The sequence below is a fragment of the Colias croceus genome, chromosome 5 (assembly GCF_905220415.1).
Source record: "Colias croceus chromosome 5, ilColCroc2.1".
NCBI lineage: Eukaryota > Metazoa > Arthropoda > Insecta > Lepidoptera > Pieridae > Colias > Colias croceus.
Window position 1 is genome coordinate 10,646,097 of NC_059541.1, and position 18,617 is coordinate 10,664,713.

At 31.5% G+C, this 18,617-nt stretch overlaps 1 protein-coding gene and 2 non-coding genes across 20 annotated transcripts in view; 2 read left to right on the plus strand and 1 right to left on the minus strand.

The window, feature by feature from the left end:
- Positions 1 to 949: 949 nt before the first annotated feature.
- LOC123692189 lies at positions 950 to 1,111 on the plus strand. Its single transcript, XR_006751503.1, has one exon. It is a non-coding gene; the product is annotated as a U1 spliceosomal RNA (small nuclear RNA).
- A 746-nt stretch (positions 1,112 to 1,857) lies between these two features.
- LOC123692188 lies at positions 1,858 to 2,019 on the minus strand. The gene has a single exon (XR_006751502.1). It is a non-coding gene; the product is annotated as a U1 spliceosomal RNA (small nuclear RNA).
- A 1,910-nt stretch (positions 2,020 to 3,929) lies between these two features.
- Positions 3,930 to 18,617, plus strand: part of LOC123692139 (cell wall protein DAN4-like) — an 89,447-nt gene continuing 74,759 nt past the window's right edge. For 16 of the 18 annotated variants that reach the window (XM_045636795.1, XM_045636804.1, XM_045636806.1 and 13 more), the window contains exons 1-2: positions 3,930 to 3,977; positions 4,229 to 4,323. The gene's annotated coding sequence lies outside the window, so the exon portion shown is untranslated. Of the gene's footprint in view, positions 3,978 to 4,220; positions 4,324 to 18,617 lie in introns of all 18 variants that reach the window. The other 2 variants (XM_045636796.1, XM_045636797.1) reach the window with 2 other exon arrangements.

Sequence of the window (18,617 nt, forward strand, 5' to 3'; positions counted from 1 at the left end):
GAGTATGAATGTTTAACAAGATATTGTGTTGTGTTGCCCATGTTTTTCCTAAGTGTTGGTAGAGTGAATGTTGTTCCTTATTATATAAACTTTAATGGCAAAGAATTATTATTGTAGCATTTTTGAATTCGTTGTTTATTTATATTTATTTGGTAGAGCCAATTTGGCCCAAACAATTATTGTCTGTATTTTGATACTTCAACTCATGCAGTAATCTATATGTTTTCTCCACATTATTTAACAAAGAGGATTAAAATTTGTAAAGCCTGTATTCATACAGGGTTAGTTTTCAATGACCGGTCAAATTTTCAGAAATGGTTCAGAATCGATAACATTTTAGATCTATTTTATCTATTTTCAGGTTAAAACTTCTGCATCCGAGTGTGATAAGATGTTGACTCTACATTTTCTGATTTTTCAAAAGTAGAGCCAATGTAGACTTTACAATTATTAGTGTTTCTAAGTAACTACAGATGGCGTAAAAAACTATTTTAGTAGAGATCTACTAATATGCCAGTCACTCTCTTTTGCGCGAATACGCCAAACTACAAAATAATGTAGGATAACGTTTGTAAATGTTTTTTTCAAACTTCAGCCAAACATTATTATAATGTGCGAATGCTTGTAAACAAATAAGTGAGCCAGGTAACGTAGAGTTAATTTCAACATAAACCTCAGAGATGGCGCCTTAAATATCATAATTGTTACAGCAATAAAAGTATCAAAATACTTCAAGAAATGGTCAAGATAGAATGTCTCTACAATTTTATTTATTGGAGTAAGAAAAATATAGTAACTAAAGCGCTCTACTTATAAAGTATTTTGCAATGCATGGTAGAGACGATATGAAAATGTCATAGATGGCACCAGCTGCTTTTCGTTAGTTTTACATCGCGCTATTGTATTGACGCAGACACTCTATAAGGATTTTGGTAAACCTAGCAAAATCATACTTACCTGGCGTAGGGGACACCGTGATCAGGAAGGCGGTTCCCCCAGAGCGAGGCCCCTCCATTGCACTGCGGCGGGGTTGACCTCTGCGATTATCCCTAATGTGGATAACTCGGACGCGTAATTTTTGGTAGTGGGGACTGCGTACGCGCCGTCCCCCCATATAAAAATACATTAAACTTTAAAGTAAGAAGTGTAGTAGTCACAGTAATAAATTTTTATAACAGTAGTAAATTATGTCAAGCAGCATCATCAATCTTGCTTTGATATGGAAGCACTGATATGATCTGTCTAAGCAAACCTGTAATAAGAAGCATAAGGGTTAACATAGACTACGTAAAATTCGTATTTGACATTATGTACTTGAAAATATAAGGAATAATTATAGAGAATAGAAATGTAGAGCATTCAAATAGGTGTCGGTTTATGCTACTTTATCCAGATATCGATAGTTAAGGGTAGAGGCGTGTTTTTACTGTTTGCAGATTTTGCAAAAATTTAGTCCCCTTTGTTAAAGAATGTAGAGCCAAAAATAATATTTTCTACATGAGTTGAAGAAACAAAATACAGAAAATAATTAATTGGCATTAAATGAATATTGGTTTGCACAACTATTGGTTTGCTTTTTGGATAAATGAGCACATGTCGACATCTATTTGATGTAAATGCTCTATATTTCTTTAATCTAACATTTTCAAGTAACGTCCAATACGATTTTTACGTAGTCTATGTTATACCTTATGATCTATGGGCATCCAGCTAATTACCGGATTTCTTAAGTAGAAGTCTTGGAAGTATTAAGGGGTTAAAGACAGATCTTTTTAGAGCTACGATATTAAAGCAAAATTTGTGTAATTTTCTACTGTTATAAGACTTTCTTTGACCTTAAATGTATATCTTTATATGGGGGGACAGCGCGTACGCAGTCCCCACTACCAAAAATTACGCGTCCGAGTTATCCACATTAGGGATAATCGCAGAGGTCAACCCCGCCGCAGTGCAATGGCGGGGCCTCGCTCTGGGGGAACCGCCTTCCTGATCACGGTGTCCCCTACGCCAGGTAAGTATGATTATGCTAGGTTTACCAAAATACTTATAGAGTGTCTGCGTCAATACAATAGCGCGATGTAAAACTAACGAAAAGCAGCTGGTGCCATCTATGACATTTTTATGTCGTCTCTACGCATGGTAGAGACAATTGCAACATACTATATAAGTAGAGCGCCTTAGTTACTATATTTTTCTTACTCCAACAAATAAAATTGTAGAGACATTCGATCTTGACCATTTCTTGAAGTATTTTGATACTTTTATTGCTGTAGCCATAAAGCAATTACCATAAGGAATACAAAGTGGCGCCATCTCTGATATTTTAGTTGAAATTAACCCTATGTTACCCGGGTCACCCATGTGTGTAGAAACAGTCTTACCACTATGTACTTTATTTGCACTCATTTACGGAAAGTTTATTTGCAAAGATCGTCCCACACTTATAAATCAAAATATTTGCGAGAATGGCAGTAGAGCTCTACTAAACTTTACTTTTTTTTTACTTTGAATCGCCACCTTTCGTTAGCTACATACCAACTATATACACAATATTATGGTGGCTCTACATTTGACGTTTCTAAAGAAAATGTAGAGACAACACCTTACTATATTTGAGGTAAATTATAATACCAATAATAGCAATTTGTTTCAACGCAATCAACCCATGAAATACTTCCAGAATCCAAATGCAAATTCATACCAATATTTTTTTAACTTCTTTATATCATCACTACATTGTATAAAACAAAGTCACTTTCTCTGTCCCTATGTCCCTTTGTATGCTTAAATCTTTAAAACTACGCAACGGATTTTGATGCGGTTTTTTTAATAGATAGAGTGATTAAAAAGTAGTATTTTATAATTTATTAGGTTTTAGACAAAGCGGGCGAAGCCGCGGGCGGTAAGCTAGTAAAAAATAAAATAAACATTTCAGGACAATTTTCACACACGGCACGATCTGTCATCTGATCCCATACTAAGCTTTCGCTTGTGTTATTAATAAATACTTACATAGATAATTAACACCAAGTTATGTTCACCCATCTATGTTCATCACACAAATATTGGCCCCGGGTGGGAAACGAGCACGATATAAAATATTATCTCTTCTACTCATAATTACTTCGTACAAATAAACTAAAGAGCATAATATTCTAACAAATTATTTATTTTATTTTATTTATAATAGTATCATTAGCTATTCATATAATTAGCTATTCATGCAGTTTATGATCGTGCCAAACGCAACTTTAACGTCGATTTTTTATTATTTGTTTTTACCTATAGTGACAAAAATAAATCTTATTTGAAAATTTCAACCGTCTATCATGGTTCTTGAAATATGGCTTGGTTATGATAGGTAGAAATAATAACAGATCTTACATCTAAGGTAGAGTCCATTGATGTGCAATCTAGAATCTAGATTGTAAATTAATATTAAGATCATAAATTGCTTAACATTCAGGTTCAAAAGGCGTTCACTTTAACGTAGGATATACGTAATTACAAAATATGAAAGGAAAGTACCGAAAAGAACTTATGAAAACTTTGAAGCAACGTAATTATGCAGTGCAATTTCATAATTCTCGAAAACGGCTCTTGCAATTTTGAAAACAAAATCTATGCGTTGTACGAAATTATGTAATTAAAAGTTTGAAACAGTTTAGCGAATCGCATTGTGTTTATAAACAAAGAACTAGAACTTAAAATGGCACGACTGAAACTGAAAGCTTCTGAGCGTGTGTGCGTGTGACCGGTTCCGCGATGTATGTAAATGGAGCCGACCGGTATAAGTTGATCTGTTTCACGTCGGCTGCACTAGGGCGGTGTTGGCGCGGAGCAGGTCGCGGTATTGTGGTGCAACGGTTATCACGAACATACGGCCAGGTGGGCAGAGAATGTCGCGAGAGCAAAAGTGACCACAGTCGCAAGCCGCGCACCGTTCCTCGCGTACACAGCTGCAACGCACGCTCAACGTACGCACTACGCACGGTTCCCGCCAACATTCGAATTTGCGTCCGAAAACTGAATCAGATTTGCAATATAAATGCACTCGCGCGTAAAGCATTGAAAATCTGTAACACTTGCGCTGCCAGTGTCCGGATTGCGTCGCGGACGTTGACATCTATAGATTAATATTGATCGGTTTTCGAACGTAATTTCGAGAATGAAAGCTTTTGGCGGGCGTGTGTGACGTGGTTTTTTTTTAATTTCACAAGTGGCACAGGTGTTCCCTTCTCAGTGACAGGAATGATGGTGGATTCCACTTAAAATTATCAGTGATTATTTTTTGTATGCTGTAATTGAAAAATTGTAAATAAGGTAAGATAATTTAAGTGAATAAGATAATAATAAGGAGTTTTTATAAGCCTTTACTTGTTTGCTTATAGAAGTTAAATTTGTGTCTTTCGCTTTCTAAATAGTCGGCCATGAGTGTGGCCGCAGTCACGACTGCAATGATTTAATTTTATATCAAGATAATAAAATATTGAAACGAAATAACTTCGCTCTTTTCACGACTTCATGGTGGAACAGTTTTCAAATTAAGAATATATTTCGGCATTTGAATCAAAAATACAAAGAAACCACAAAGCTGAGTACCGATGTGGTCATTTTTTAAGAGATTTGTAAATAATTTCAATACCATCGCCATTCTTAGACGTAAACGTTGCAGCATGTTTTTTGCTTTCTTAACATTAGTTTTCCTATTAACCGTATCAAAGCTTTACAAACCAGTTTAAAAGTAAAAGGTAAATAAATAAAAAAAGAAAATATGCCTTTCAACATTTGTATTGCATATTTTAAATATGCACCAATATGGTAATGGAGAGCAAAGCCAGTATTCAAATGAAAATTGTAATTACTGGATAAATTAGTCATTCGTAATATTACACTTTTCATCACACTTACATAGTTGACTCGATAAATATTTAAAACTTAACTTTTAAGAACAATATTAGCATAGTTCTTTTAGTTACAGTTTAAATCAAAATAACAATAAAAAAAATTAATATTTATTGAGCCCCAAACTAAGTCACAATTGAAAAACAGCCAATCTTTCTAACCAAGAAAACTCCGATGTAGTTAATTCGCATAACATACAGGAATATTTAAAGGTTTTGAGTTTTTGCATTTTGCTTTTACTACGAGCTATAAGGAAAAGTATAAAACAATCGCTACAAGTATACAATTACGTAAATAATAAAAAGTGAAAAAACTAAAACCCAACTACGACAATAACCCGCACTGAAAAAGTATAAAACAAGATTTCAGAATACTGAACTGAACAAAGTTGCTAATGTAGTTGCAAATAAATGGACACAGTAGACTCTAACAAGATGCCTTCGTTGTAAATTGACAATAATGTCATACAATACTATTCTGAAGTATGCAATATTCCACTATGTAGAGATAAATTTTCATGTTTGGAAAACCGCAGTCACACGTTGTCAAAGTGCTACGGTAGATAGGTATATGTAACGTGTGACTACGCCTTTCCAAACATGAAAATTTATCTCTACATAGTGGAATATTGCATACTTCAGAATAGTATTGTATGACATTATTGTCAATTTACAACGAAGGCATCTTGTTAGAGTCTACTGTGTCCATTTATTTGCAACTACATTAGCAACTTTGTTCAGTTCAGTATTCTGAAATCTTGTTTTATACTTTTTCAGTGCGGGTTATTGTCGTAGTTGGGTTTTAGTTTTTTCACTTTTTATTATTTGTACTATTTTGGTGTTAAAGTGTATTTGGGGCGCATAATATTAACAAAAGTTAAATTGATGAACTAATAAAGAAGCTATGGACGAAAATATGTGAATTGATATGCAATCAGCTCATGAATACAGGTAAAGTCACGAGCAAATGCTAGTAATATATATATATTGAAAATGTACAAGTAAAGCGCTTTCAAATGATACCAAACACGGGATATTTATCTTAACTTTATTTTTTTACTCTGTATGTTTTGTCCGCTAGAGGGCGCCACATTAGATTTTGTGAAACCCCATGTAGCCTATAACCAGCGGACAATTAAGACGCTTCTAATGATATGTCATTTGTCGAATTCTGATAAGTAGTTTAGAAGTTACGAGGGAACAGATGAACATACATACATACATACATACATACATACATACATACATACATAGCCTGTCAAAATCATAACCCTCCTTTTGCTTTGCCGTAGTCGGGTAAAAAATAACTGTATCGATCAAAATAATATCTAGAATAAAAGACGAAAAAGAATAAAGAATAAATAAAAGACGAAAAAGTTACTATCAATTATTGTTCATTAGTATTTCATCTATACTAATATTATAAAGAGGAAAGGTTTGTAATTATGTATGTATGAATGTATGGTTTTCACGCATAAATTACTGGACCGATTTCAAAAATTCTTTATAACATAGGCAAGGTTTTATCCCGGAAATTCCACGGGAACGGGAACTATGCGGGTTTTTCTTTGAAAACGCGGGCGAGGCCACAGGCGGAAAGCTAGTTATATATTTATATCTGCTTTATATATTTATATCTGTCTTGTTTGTCCCATTCATACCTTTTTTTTTTTTTTTTTTTTTTTTTTTTTAGTGGGGAAATCTTGCATAGATACCCACGGCCTCCGGGGAAGAAACTCTCAAATACTTTTTACATCTAAACTGTAAATGAAAAATGAAATAATTGGAGTAACTACAATTTTTTAAAATCTTTCAATACTTTTAACATTGTGACGTTGACTGGCTTATTTCATAGATAATATTAATTACATGCATTAATAAATATATGCAATGCACTTGGTCAACCTGGTTAGTAATAAATATTACTGAAATTCATAGTCAGTTTGAAAGTAGAGTTTTTGCAATATGCAATAAATATATTAATATTTATTAGTTTAATAAAGATCTATGCTAAAAACATAATGCTTTATCAATTACTAACAAACTAAAAAAATAACAGTATGCTCTACATTTCTCTAAAGTAATTACATAATACAGTTTGCTTGTTTAATTAACTAATAATTATATAAAAATAAAAACTGATGATTAATACTATTGCCGGTCATTGTGAAGAATTAGACTATTAGTTGGTAATGGTAAATTCTTAACAATGACCGGTGTTTAAAAATGTAGAGTTTGATTTAAAAATTTACGAAAAACCATCACGTATTTGAACTTCTACCTCACAATAATTAGCAGTACTAATAAGGCACTATTTCTTCGACATTAATTAAGATAAATAAATATTTCATTATTAACTTTTTCGTGAGTAGGCTTTCTAAAGCAAAAAAAAGACCAAAAAATGTTAAAGTATCAAAGTTATAAAATTTATATTTAACTGATGTTTATCTTAAGAGAAGGTTTTCACTTTCTTTTGGAAGACAGTTTATATAACACAAAGTTTTGTTTTTCGAAATAAAATACAACCGGTCGTAATTTAATCATTTTATGTGAAGTTAGTGGAATAGTTTGATTTAGTGTTCCATAACGTAATTTCATCATAGAGACTGTATTTTAATTATGAATGATATAAGTAAATTTTATTCGCATAGAACATTTGAAATGTTAAAATGTCGTAAACACAAACAAAACGCAATACGAATAAACATGCAAATAAATGGAGATCATCCTACCTCTATATTAATTAACGTAGTCATCTTTATTATTTAGAATTGCCTGAGTCGTGTTATTTTGATAATATTATGTATTTCTTTAAATATTAATCTAAATACAATTAAGGAAAAACATGTACGAGTACGGCGTAACAAGAACAATCATATGTAAATAGTCATATAAATTTTTTTTTGTAACTAATATCGTATAGTGAATACAATACCATACCATACTTTACTTAGTATTTTTCATTTTTGTTAATATTTCTTTAGACTTAATCTGAAATCGTATGTAATAAACAAAGCATGCAAACATTGCGTGCTAACCAAATACTACTTAAAAATAATATTAATTAAGAAAATATTCTCCATTTTATGTACTCGGTTAAAACGAAAAAGCGCATACACATTATGACTGTTACGTGTCGCGTAATTCACAAAGACAAATTGCTGGCAAGTGGAACCAAACATGTCACTGTTTTTGCTCACTGAACCGAACGAAACGACAACTTTTCGACAATTTTGTGGCAAGATGTGACTGTTGATAGCACAGAGTGGCTCTATTATATGCAAACTATTTATTTTTGAGTGTTTTTAAGCACTTGTTTGTACTCTTTACGTAGTTAGTATTTAGTAATATGGGCTTTAACTTCAAAGTTTACGGAATGTTATAGTTTAAGTAATTCCGTATGTAAGGTACGTCTTTTATGTTTGGTTACATTATTCTGTTTTTAAGAGAGTTATGTCTGTCTGCAGAATCATATGTCATTAATCGTTTTATGTGCGAATGTTAATCTCTCGCTATTCAAGATGGTTAAAATAACATGCCGAGCTTCTTCTTGATCTTGAAGACTGTAGTTCGGCATGTCTTCAAGATTTGTAGCTCCCATTTGAATTATGGCTACGTGATTGTTTTAATTAAGGTTCCACAATTTGCATTATATGTTCAGTTTCATTAATATTTTCCATACTACTAATCTGTTTTTTTCGGCATTATTTTTAATATTAATTACGCATTTAAAACATAATTATGTACGATGTTAGAGAAAATGACATCAGCATTTACCTTATATTGGCAAAGTGAAACTGATACAAATAATTTTAACCAAACCGACATCCGATAATTTACTCAGACCAAAATAAAGCGTACGTTAAAATAAGGCGACGAAAAGAGAGTGAAAGCGGCGTCCTTTTAGACTTTCTGTTGCACGATAATAGTCATTATATTCTTTGTTATAGAATTCAACTTTGCATAATTATGGATAAATTACTTTGTATATAAAGTTTATCGACCTTGCAGAATAGGATATGGTTCTGTAACCTTTTATTAATTAATAAGCATAATGTTATTTAATTAATGTTAAACCTAAAACGTCACACACTTTACTTTAAGTTAAAACTTGAGTATAAACACGTGTGTAAAATGGAAATATGCGGGTAATTTTTGGAGCGTAGAAATAGCGCGCGTTGATGTCTTTTGTACGCAACACTCTGAATTGAATATTCTTAGCGCACCATTTAAATGGCCTGTGATAATATCTTAAGTGATTTGTATAAACAATGTTACACAGAAAATTGCATTAAATTTAAACTATATTATCAAAATAATCTAAGCCATTTGAGATTTCTTTATTCAGATAAAATAATTAATGGTAATTTTTGTAAGCTTTGTGATTGAGCTGCTGTATTGAAGTATTAATTTTGTGGGCGTCTAAAATTCACGTGAAAATTACTCATCATATTCGTTATAAATTGAAACTCTACTAATATATTATACTTTGTAGTACATCAAAACATGCAAAACATTTCCTAGCAAACATGCCAATAAATATATAATTCAAAATTTACCTAAAACCGTATTTGACATGTTTTTTGTAAGTTTAACGTATTATCATTGTTAAATATTCGCTGATTTTAATTTAGATGTAAATGTAGGTCAAGTTGACTGCATTTGCAACGTTTAGAAAGTTCGATACCTGCTTTATGTGAAGTTGGTACTTGGTACCAAATGACTCATGCTAATCTAACTAATAATGTCCTATTCTCAAGGTAATTGATTATAGATTAAAAATCTATGCTAATCTATTTTTTAATAGGGATCAGTGCTGTGACGAGCTAAAGTTTGAACTTGTTCAATTGCCTTCAATACTAGAACAGTGTGCAAAATATGCAGGGGTTGTAATCATCTCTCTCGTTTCAATTCAGAAATATCTATATTAATATTATAAAGCTGAAGAGTTTGTGTGTTTGTTTGAACGCGCTAATCTCAGAAACTACTGGTCCGATTTGAAAAATTATTTCGGTGTTAGAGGAAGGCTATAGGCTCTATATATCATCACCTAGTTATATAAGGTAGCAAGTAATATGTATCACATGAGAACCTTAATAAATATATTTAATAGAACGGCTTTCAAATGTAATTAATCCATTATCAACCCGTATGTTATAAATTAATTTTTTAATGCGTAAATAAGTGCGTAAAATTCAATACAAGAAGTTTTGAAATATGTTAATGTTTGCCAATATTATATGCTAATATTGAAGTACATATTTACAATTCAAATAATAATTATAAAAAATGCATATTGTCCATAACGTCATTGAAAACTTTATAATTATTTAATGAGCGATGAAAGTATTTTTAAGGGGATTATGACGAATAAATTCTTAATTACTACTGAAAATTATGTAAATTGAAAATGTATTCTCCACAATATACAATACTTTTATTGGTTTGAACGCCCTCTTGGTTTAGTGGTTGACGCGTGAGCGCAGATTCAAGGGGTCCTGGGTTCGATTGGAGACGAAGAAAAAACATGTCTCAGTCTGGCAGAACACAGAAGACTGATCACCTACTTGTCTCTAAAAGAAAATCGATCAACACAACAACAACAAGAAACAGATGTATGCATAATGCATCTGGCCCCTGCCCCACTAGGGGACACGGGACTTCACTTTATTATTGGTTTGAGAATAAATCATACGCTAATATATGATTTAAAATCACCGCATATTACGTACAGGCGAAAGTGTCATTGATAAGCGCTACTTTAGAAAGTCCGCTCTTGAGCGAATTCCTTCGTGCACGAAATGTGAACGAGTTTTATAAATTACGTATTAATTTGTATATTTTGAAGCATTTTTAATGTGGAATGAAATTTATCCTGTTCATAATTAAAGTAAAAGCGGCCTATGGGCGTTTGTTATTCAATTAACAAAATAAAAGTATGTTAGGAGTACTTCCGAAACTTATATTTTTCTCCTACATTCTATTTTAACAGGCACAAACTATTTTCTTTCTAAAGATTATCTTAATTGGTAATTAAAAATTAAAAACCGGCCAAGTGCGAGTCGGGCTCGCGCACAAAGGGTTCCGTAGCAGCAAATATACTAAACTTATTATGTCAATTTATACACCTGGTGAATGGAGCCTAAACTCTCCCGATATTTTGCCTTGTACTTTTATGTATGAATATTAATTTTATATATGTATTTATAAATATTCCGTGCTATAGGCGTGCCCAAATCGGCTTGTGATAACTGAATAAAGAAGTATATACACCAGCTTCACAATTAAAATTACCAAATATATTATCCAGGTGAGTTTCACCTCTAGTGGTTATACATTACAGTTAAATCAACCTATCTCAAAAACTATAAGAGATACTTTGATCAAACCAAAAATCGTTGAAAGAGTTAATTAGCATGCATCACCTCTATTTTTTTTAGAATTTTATACCCCGTAGTTATAAAAATAGAGGGGGGGGGGACATACTTTTTACGACTTTGAGAGCTGATATCTCAAAAACCGTTCACTTTAAGAAAAATGTTTTTTAGAAAACTTTATATCATTTTAAAAGACCTTTCCATTGATACCCCACACGGGTATGTACATCGAAAAAAAAAATTTCATCCCTCAGTTACATGTATGGGGGGCCCCACCCCCAATTCTTTTTTTTACTATTTAGTGTCATATTTTTGTAGCGGTTCATACAACACATATTTCCATCAAATTTCATCACTGTAGTACTTATAGTTTCCGAGTAAATCGGCTGTGACAGACGGACAGACGGACAGACGGACAGACGGACATGACGAAACTATAAGGGTTCCGTTTTTGCCATTTTGGCTACGGAACCCTAAAAATCACTATGCTTTACAAGATTCCTAGACGTTAATATTACATCAAAGGTTTATTACGTGAGCGTGTAAAAGTTAATTTCAATAATTGTACCGTAACAGGTATTTCCTACAATCGAAGGTAATGTACCTTCTGTTGAAAGTACCGGTCGGGTACTTTAATTTGTACAAAATCCTGTTTTGTAACATTTGGTACAGTTTTCTTCACGACCATAAAAACTATTAGACATTATAATATTTCATTTAGCTACTTGAAACCTTTTTTCCTATAATATAAGTTGATTCTTATAACTATTGAAGTTCATTTGTGAAAACAATTAATAATAAAAACATTTCTAACTCGATAAAAGGGATCAAGCACGTTCTGTGGGATCAAGTGTCTCAAGGAAACGTTCAAACGTTACTAAAAAGCGATAGCATCACCTCATTGTTTACAATAAATTACACTTTTTCGAAACACTACATAAAAGTGTATTGATATTTTTATATATTTAAAGCTTTGACAGAGATATTGCTCTCGATAAGATTACCGATTGTACACTATTTCTGCCTCTAGTTTTATGTAAATTACGCAAGAGACAGTAGCGTAACGGATTAAATGAATAGAATAGTGGTCTTATTGAAACAATGTACATTGTAAAATATATAACAACTTTCATAAACAAAAAAGTACCTATATTAAACAAAGGTCTTACATTTCCTGTCTTGACTATAAAGCATTATATAAATAAAATATATTTAGGTAAATACATGCATACAAATTTCAGATGAATCTGTCCGTATGGTAATCTCTCAGTATGTCAGATCAACTTTAAATCATTATTTAACAGCATGCATGATATTAGCTGATTATAATACCACTGCATTACGGATTACATGTATTAAAACTTTACAGTCCCTTAATACAAATATAATAACCAAATTTTGTTTGTAGTGGCCATAGTGGTTACATGAAAGCATAGTCTCTACCTAGGCTACCTAAGCTAGGGAATTAGGAGGTTATAGCACGCTCTAATGAACATTTTAAAAAATATTTTATAAACTATCGCCGTGATCTAGTAAACGTATTGAGTCCACGCTCACACGCAACCATCGAAAGTGGAGTAGCATGTTCGCGAGCTATAAGATAAACTGATGTACAAACATACATAACTCTTATTCATATGATGTAAGTGATTTTTAACACGAAAGATGCGCTTAAATTGTGTCAATAAGTTATTTGTTTTTGAGTTGCTGTCTTGGATTTGAAAGGCTTGTAAGTAACTTCTCACTAAATTAATCTTGAATTATGCATTGCCAGTCACTTTATTTAACTTCTTCTTACTTATTACTTTTTATAAATCGATGAAAAATTACAATTTTATAGTCTTTCCAATTCTAATTTCAAAGATAACAATTAACAATTATTTCACTCTAGAGTACGTATTGATTAATAATATTATTAATTACTTGCATTTTTATAATATGTATAAGTTAATTTTAATAAATAGGTACTATAAAGGTCCTGAATCCTTTTTAATTCTTATTTTAATAAATAAGAACGGCCTAATAATGCAAAATATTTAATTACACAAGTCGATTTTTTATTCATAAGTATGCACATATTTAAAAATATTCCATTACATAAATAAGAATATTTAAGAAGGAAGTTCATAGAATCAAACAAAATGTGTAAATTATACATTGTAAAATATTTTGCCATTAAAATTATGCGTCAATTTGCACTGAATTTTTAAATACCTTAACATTTTAATTTGAATCTCTTTGAATATTATATGTATCATTACCATTCATGACTTAAATAATACTTATCTACTTATATTAAAAAAAAATCAGAAAACCTGTATTTGTATAATACAAAATCGTAATAGCAGGACGTTACATATCTAAATTATTAATATCAAGAATACAACTGGAATAAAATGAAGCTTTTATTATATTTTAATTACCAACTTATATCTCTTATGTTCATAACAGTATATCACCTGAAAATCCTCTTTTGGGAATCTAGTACGAACTCTATCACCTTAAATTAAATCAGCTTCAATTGTTATTATTATCGTATTTATATAATAGCTACTATATTTGCTGTCAATTGACACATCTCCACTAATTTCATAATGACAGTCTAACCACGTCTAACTACAAACTAATTCACATCTTAATTCACATCATATAAAGAGCTTTCACACACACATATATAGCCCACGCACACAAGTAAACAGTGTTCCAGTTACGATTTGTCGATTACTAGTGAATGGCAGGAGGAAGTAATACTATGTCTTATAAGTTGTTTTTCTTATTATTGCAAAATAATTATTGACAGTTTTACTTCGTGTTTTATATCTCAATCGATTTTTGTTAATTTTGTTAAAATTGTAGGAAACGTTTTTTTATGGAACTTTATTGGAAAAAATATAAATAACTGCTTGGTGTTCGTTATTGCGCAATATAAAATTCAATACTTCCTGTGATTGTGGTTTAAGGACTATAAATAAAATAAGGATGAAGAAAAAGGCCTCATAAGATGGCGCGTAACGGAAAAATGTCACGCGTAACGAAAAAAATTTTTTCCAACCCCGATAAAGAAGTTTCACTTCAAAAAAACGTTCTTAGAAACCTTAGAACTAAAAGAATAATTAATTCAACCTCACAAAAAGACGATATCAACACAGGCCTTAATGTAACAATCAAACAGACAATACTATCTAATGTGCTATAATTCTTTGTATGTAAATGCAATATATTCTAATACAATGCAGGTGGAAGATAGATCATTGTCAGACAATAAACAACTTTATCGACCTTGGAACTGATTGCTCTTAATGGCTTTAAAAGGATATCAGATTTAGGTTTTAGATTTGATCAGTGTGTTCAGTTGTAAGTGTAATAGAGAGGGTTGCTTGATAAGTATTTCGCAAATTATTTTATTTGTATGATATTTATCAGAGCTTTTAGTCTCTCTTAATTATGAACTTTTTTGATTTTTTCATCAAACACAAATTCAATTTGCTTAATATTATGAATATAAATTAATGTAAAGGTATAATATAAAGAATGTTAGACGTTAATATGTAAGACTTTAAAAAAATGTATTTTCCTATTTGGTAAGTATACATAAAGATCATTATTATTCAATTTTAATGTAAATATAGGAATAATTAATACACAAAATATGGATCTATAAATAGACTGAGTAATATATGAATATTATTTTTTATTCGGCTTAGTGCATACGACCTTAATAAACAATTTAGCTGCTAAATCTAGACATAAGATCTAATGACCTAAATTTCTATATGACGTCGACCGTACAGTATGTAATTGTTTTTTGTTACCGTGTAATTCAAGGCAGCGGATGCTGATATGTGTGAAAATAAATTAATCTTCATTAGAAACATCTATTGTTTATATTTAATACATATCCTTCATCTAGAAAGATAAGCCACCTTACCTTGAATCTTTTTGGCGCGCGAAACCTCGTGCATCCATTTTTTATAGACAGGAAGAGATCTTATTTAAAACAAACTTTATATGAATTAGAAATTGTTAAAAGATTTTCTCTCGGAAAATGTAGAGTAAGGTATGAAATATTGAAACTAACGTAATATTGAAAACTCAACTAGTTTGCTGCACCGTTGAGCTGAATTTAGGTACAATAAACTTCATATTACTAAATAATATGTCGTTTCTTAATCTCTGTATTCTAAAGTACAGCAAAAACAAAGTTCCCTTTACCGTTTCGTAATGATCATTATTAGATGCTTTAATATAATAACGCTTGAAGGGCCATTTAAATGATTTAGCAGTACATTATGACAGTCTGTAGAACAATCATTTGTATGGTTTTGCTGGCCAAGGTGCGTGACCTGTTGCCTATTAGAAACCTGAGGATTGCTAATTATATTGTGATATTTAACGTTGATAGGTATTATGAAGATAGTGTTTTTTGTGTGAATATAACATTTAACATCTTATAGGATACAGTTACATAACAATCTGTACTTTTAAGAGGTAGGCGTAGTTCTAAATTCCGATACGGGGATCGAACACAGAACCTCTGAAGTTATGAAAAAAATATAATAACATAGTTTAATTTATTTTGTGTGCGCGACAAAAAAAAAATGCGCTCTATCAAATGGTTGTAAAATTGAGTTAATTTGAGAGAAAAGCTTCTCGATCGAATAACTTTTTGAGTTTCTGTCTTATAAACATATTACTATTTTTCCTTTCTAAAATAAACACGTATTTTACTAGGTAAAAAGTATCCTTCTACTTCCAAGTCAAAATTGCTTCGAAAGTAATATTACAACATGCAGGCCACTTGCCTGCGGCTATATCTATTAAAGCTTTATAACTCAACCGTAATACTTTAACATATTAAATATTAAAATGATACATTTATTTACAGAAAAAGATTTTGATAATAGTTGAAAATCAGAAATTTAGAAAATTACTATACTTTTCAGGGAAGCTTTTTTTATGCAATCATCGGAAAAATGCACGCTCTAACTTTTCTTCTTTGAAATGTCGTTTTGTGTAATAGTTATTATATACTGTCATACTCATTTAATAATTGTTTAATACAGACTTCAATCAAATTAGATAATATAGTTTGTAACAACACGCTAATATGCCTAGATAGTCACGTAGGTGGCATTAAACAATTATATTATTTGTTACATATCATACTTACTGTTTTTCACTAAAAAAGTTAACTAAAAGAAATCAAAATTTTAATGATATTTATTATAGAGGAAGGAATCTGTTTCTTTATCAAAAAACTAGTTGCTCCGCGCGGTTTCACCCGCGTTGCTCCGCTCCTGTTGGTCTTAGCGTGATGATATATAGCCTATAACCTTCAGCGATAAATGGGCTATCTAACACTGAAAGAATTATTCAAATCGGACCAGTAGTTCCCGAGATTAGTGCGTTCAAACAAACAAACAAACTCTTCAGCTTTATAATATTAGTATAGATTCAAAGGGCACAAAATATACAAACTTAATTAAATTAATTTGACTTAAATTTTATTATGAATTACTTCTTGCTTCTTCTTCTAAAATAATAAGAAAATATGAAATAAGTTGTTTACCACATAAATGGTACAAATGCAAAGAATTCATGTATTACCAAAACTATACTAATATTATAAAGCTGAAGAGTTTGTTTGATTGTTTAAACGCGCTAATCTCGGGAACAATTCGTCCGATTTGAATAATTCTTTCAGTGTTAGATAGCCCACTTATCGAGGAAGGCTATAGGCTACATATCATCACGCTAAGACCAACAGGAGCGGAGCAACGCCGCGGGGAACAGCTAGTAAATACATAATGATTTGAATGTTTAGCACTCAGATAAGAAATACGATGGTATACAAGTGGCGTGCGCGTATGTCACGAGATTGTTGTCATTATAACATTATTATAATTTGAATTTAATGACTTATTGTTCTGTGTATGCATGACTGTACTTAGGTAATATTGTTACTAGCTTTCCACCTGCGGCTTCGCCCGCACAGTCAAAGAAAAACCCGCATAGTTCCCGTTCCCGTGGGATTTCCGGGATAAACCCTATCCTATGTCTCGGGGTAAAAAGTAGCCTATGTCCTTTCTCGGGTATCAAAATATCTCTATACCAAATTTCATGCAAATTGGTTCAGTAGTTGAGGCGTGATTGAGTAACAGAGAGACAGACAGAGTTACTTTCGCATTTATAATATTAGTATGGATTGTGGTACTGACGTATATTGAATTTGAGGATTCTGCTATACTTATATGTATTTTATAACGTTATTAAATTATTTAAGTTTTATGCTTCCTGAGAAATTATCAGACATAATATAATTGTGACGTCAATAAGTTTATCCTGCATCGGGAAAATTATTCTTAACTACATATATTTTAAAAATCTGTACTAATATTATAACGCTGAAGAGTTTGTTTGTTTGAACGCGCTAATCTCAGGAACTGCTGGTCCGATTTGAAAAATTCTTTACGTGTTAGATAGTCTATTTGTTGAGGAAGGCTATAGGCTATATATAATCACGCTAAGACCAACAGGAGCGGAGCAACGCGGGTGAAACCGCGGGGCGCAGCTAGTTCAATCATAAAAAAACACTAAATAACAAACACTTTCTTTATAAAATTCATTACATTTGAAATTTCTGCCAACTCTCATGCTATCTTGAATTAATCCATCAAAATTTCACAAGTAATAAAATCTTTACATTTAATAAGCATACAATATAATTCTTATGTGATTTTACTAGCTGTATAAATTAGCAGCGAATTTTGTTGTCATCGCGGTAATAAAAATATTAACGTCTGCATTTCGTAACATCTTTCACTAGAGAGTTAGAAAAATAAGAGTAAGCTACAACAAATATGAGTTACGTAATTGTTAAAACAAAAGAATGAAGTGTTCGTCTGAATGTGGGAATTTCAAGTCCAAGTAGCAAGTACAGTATGGCTTATGTAATGAATTCTTGGGGAAATAATTAAAGTGTGTTTGATATCTCTATTGTTTTGTACGTGTAAGTTTTTATTGGTTTGACTGCAAGCCAAAATGAATTGTGATTGTTGTGTGTCAAAGGCGGATGGATAGGAATTTTATTATTCGTCTTTTACAAAATTTTTACCACATATTCCAAACACTATATAGTTTCAATCAATTAATTTATAACTATATTTATTTTTGTTTACTTTACTATTTTCCGAAACGTAAATTCAGTTTGAGTTAAAAGTTTGCCATAAAGCGTGTTATAAATATCTACATTTTTACAATGAAACCATACTTGGACCGCAATAAGACTCCCTCTTTTTTCCCTTCACTCTCATCTTATTTCCACTGCACGTTCCCT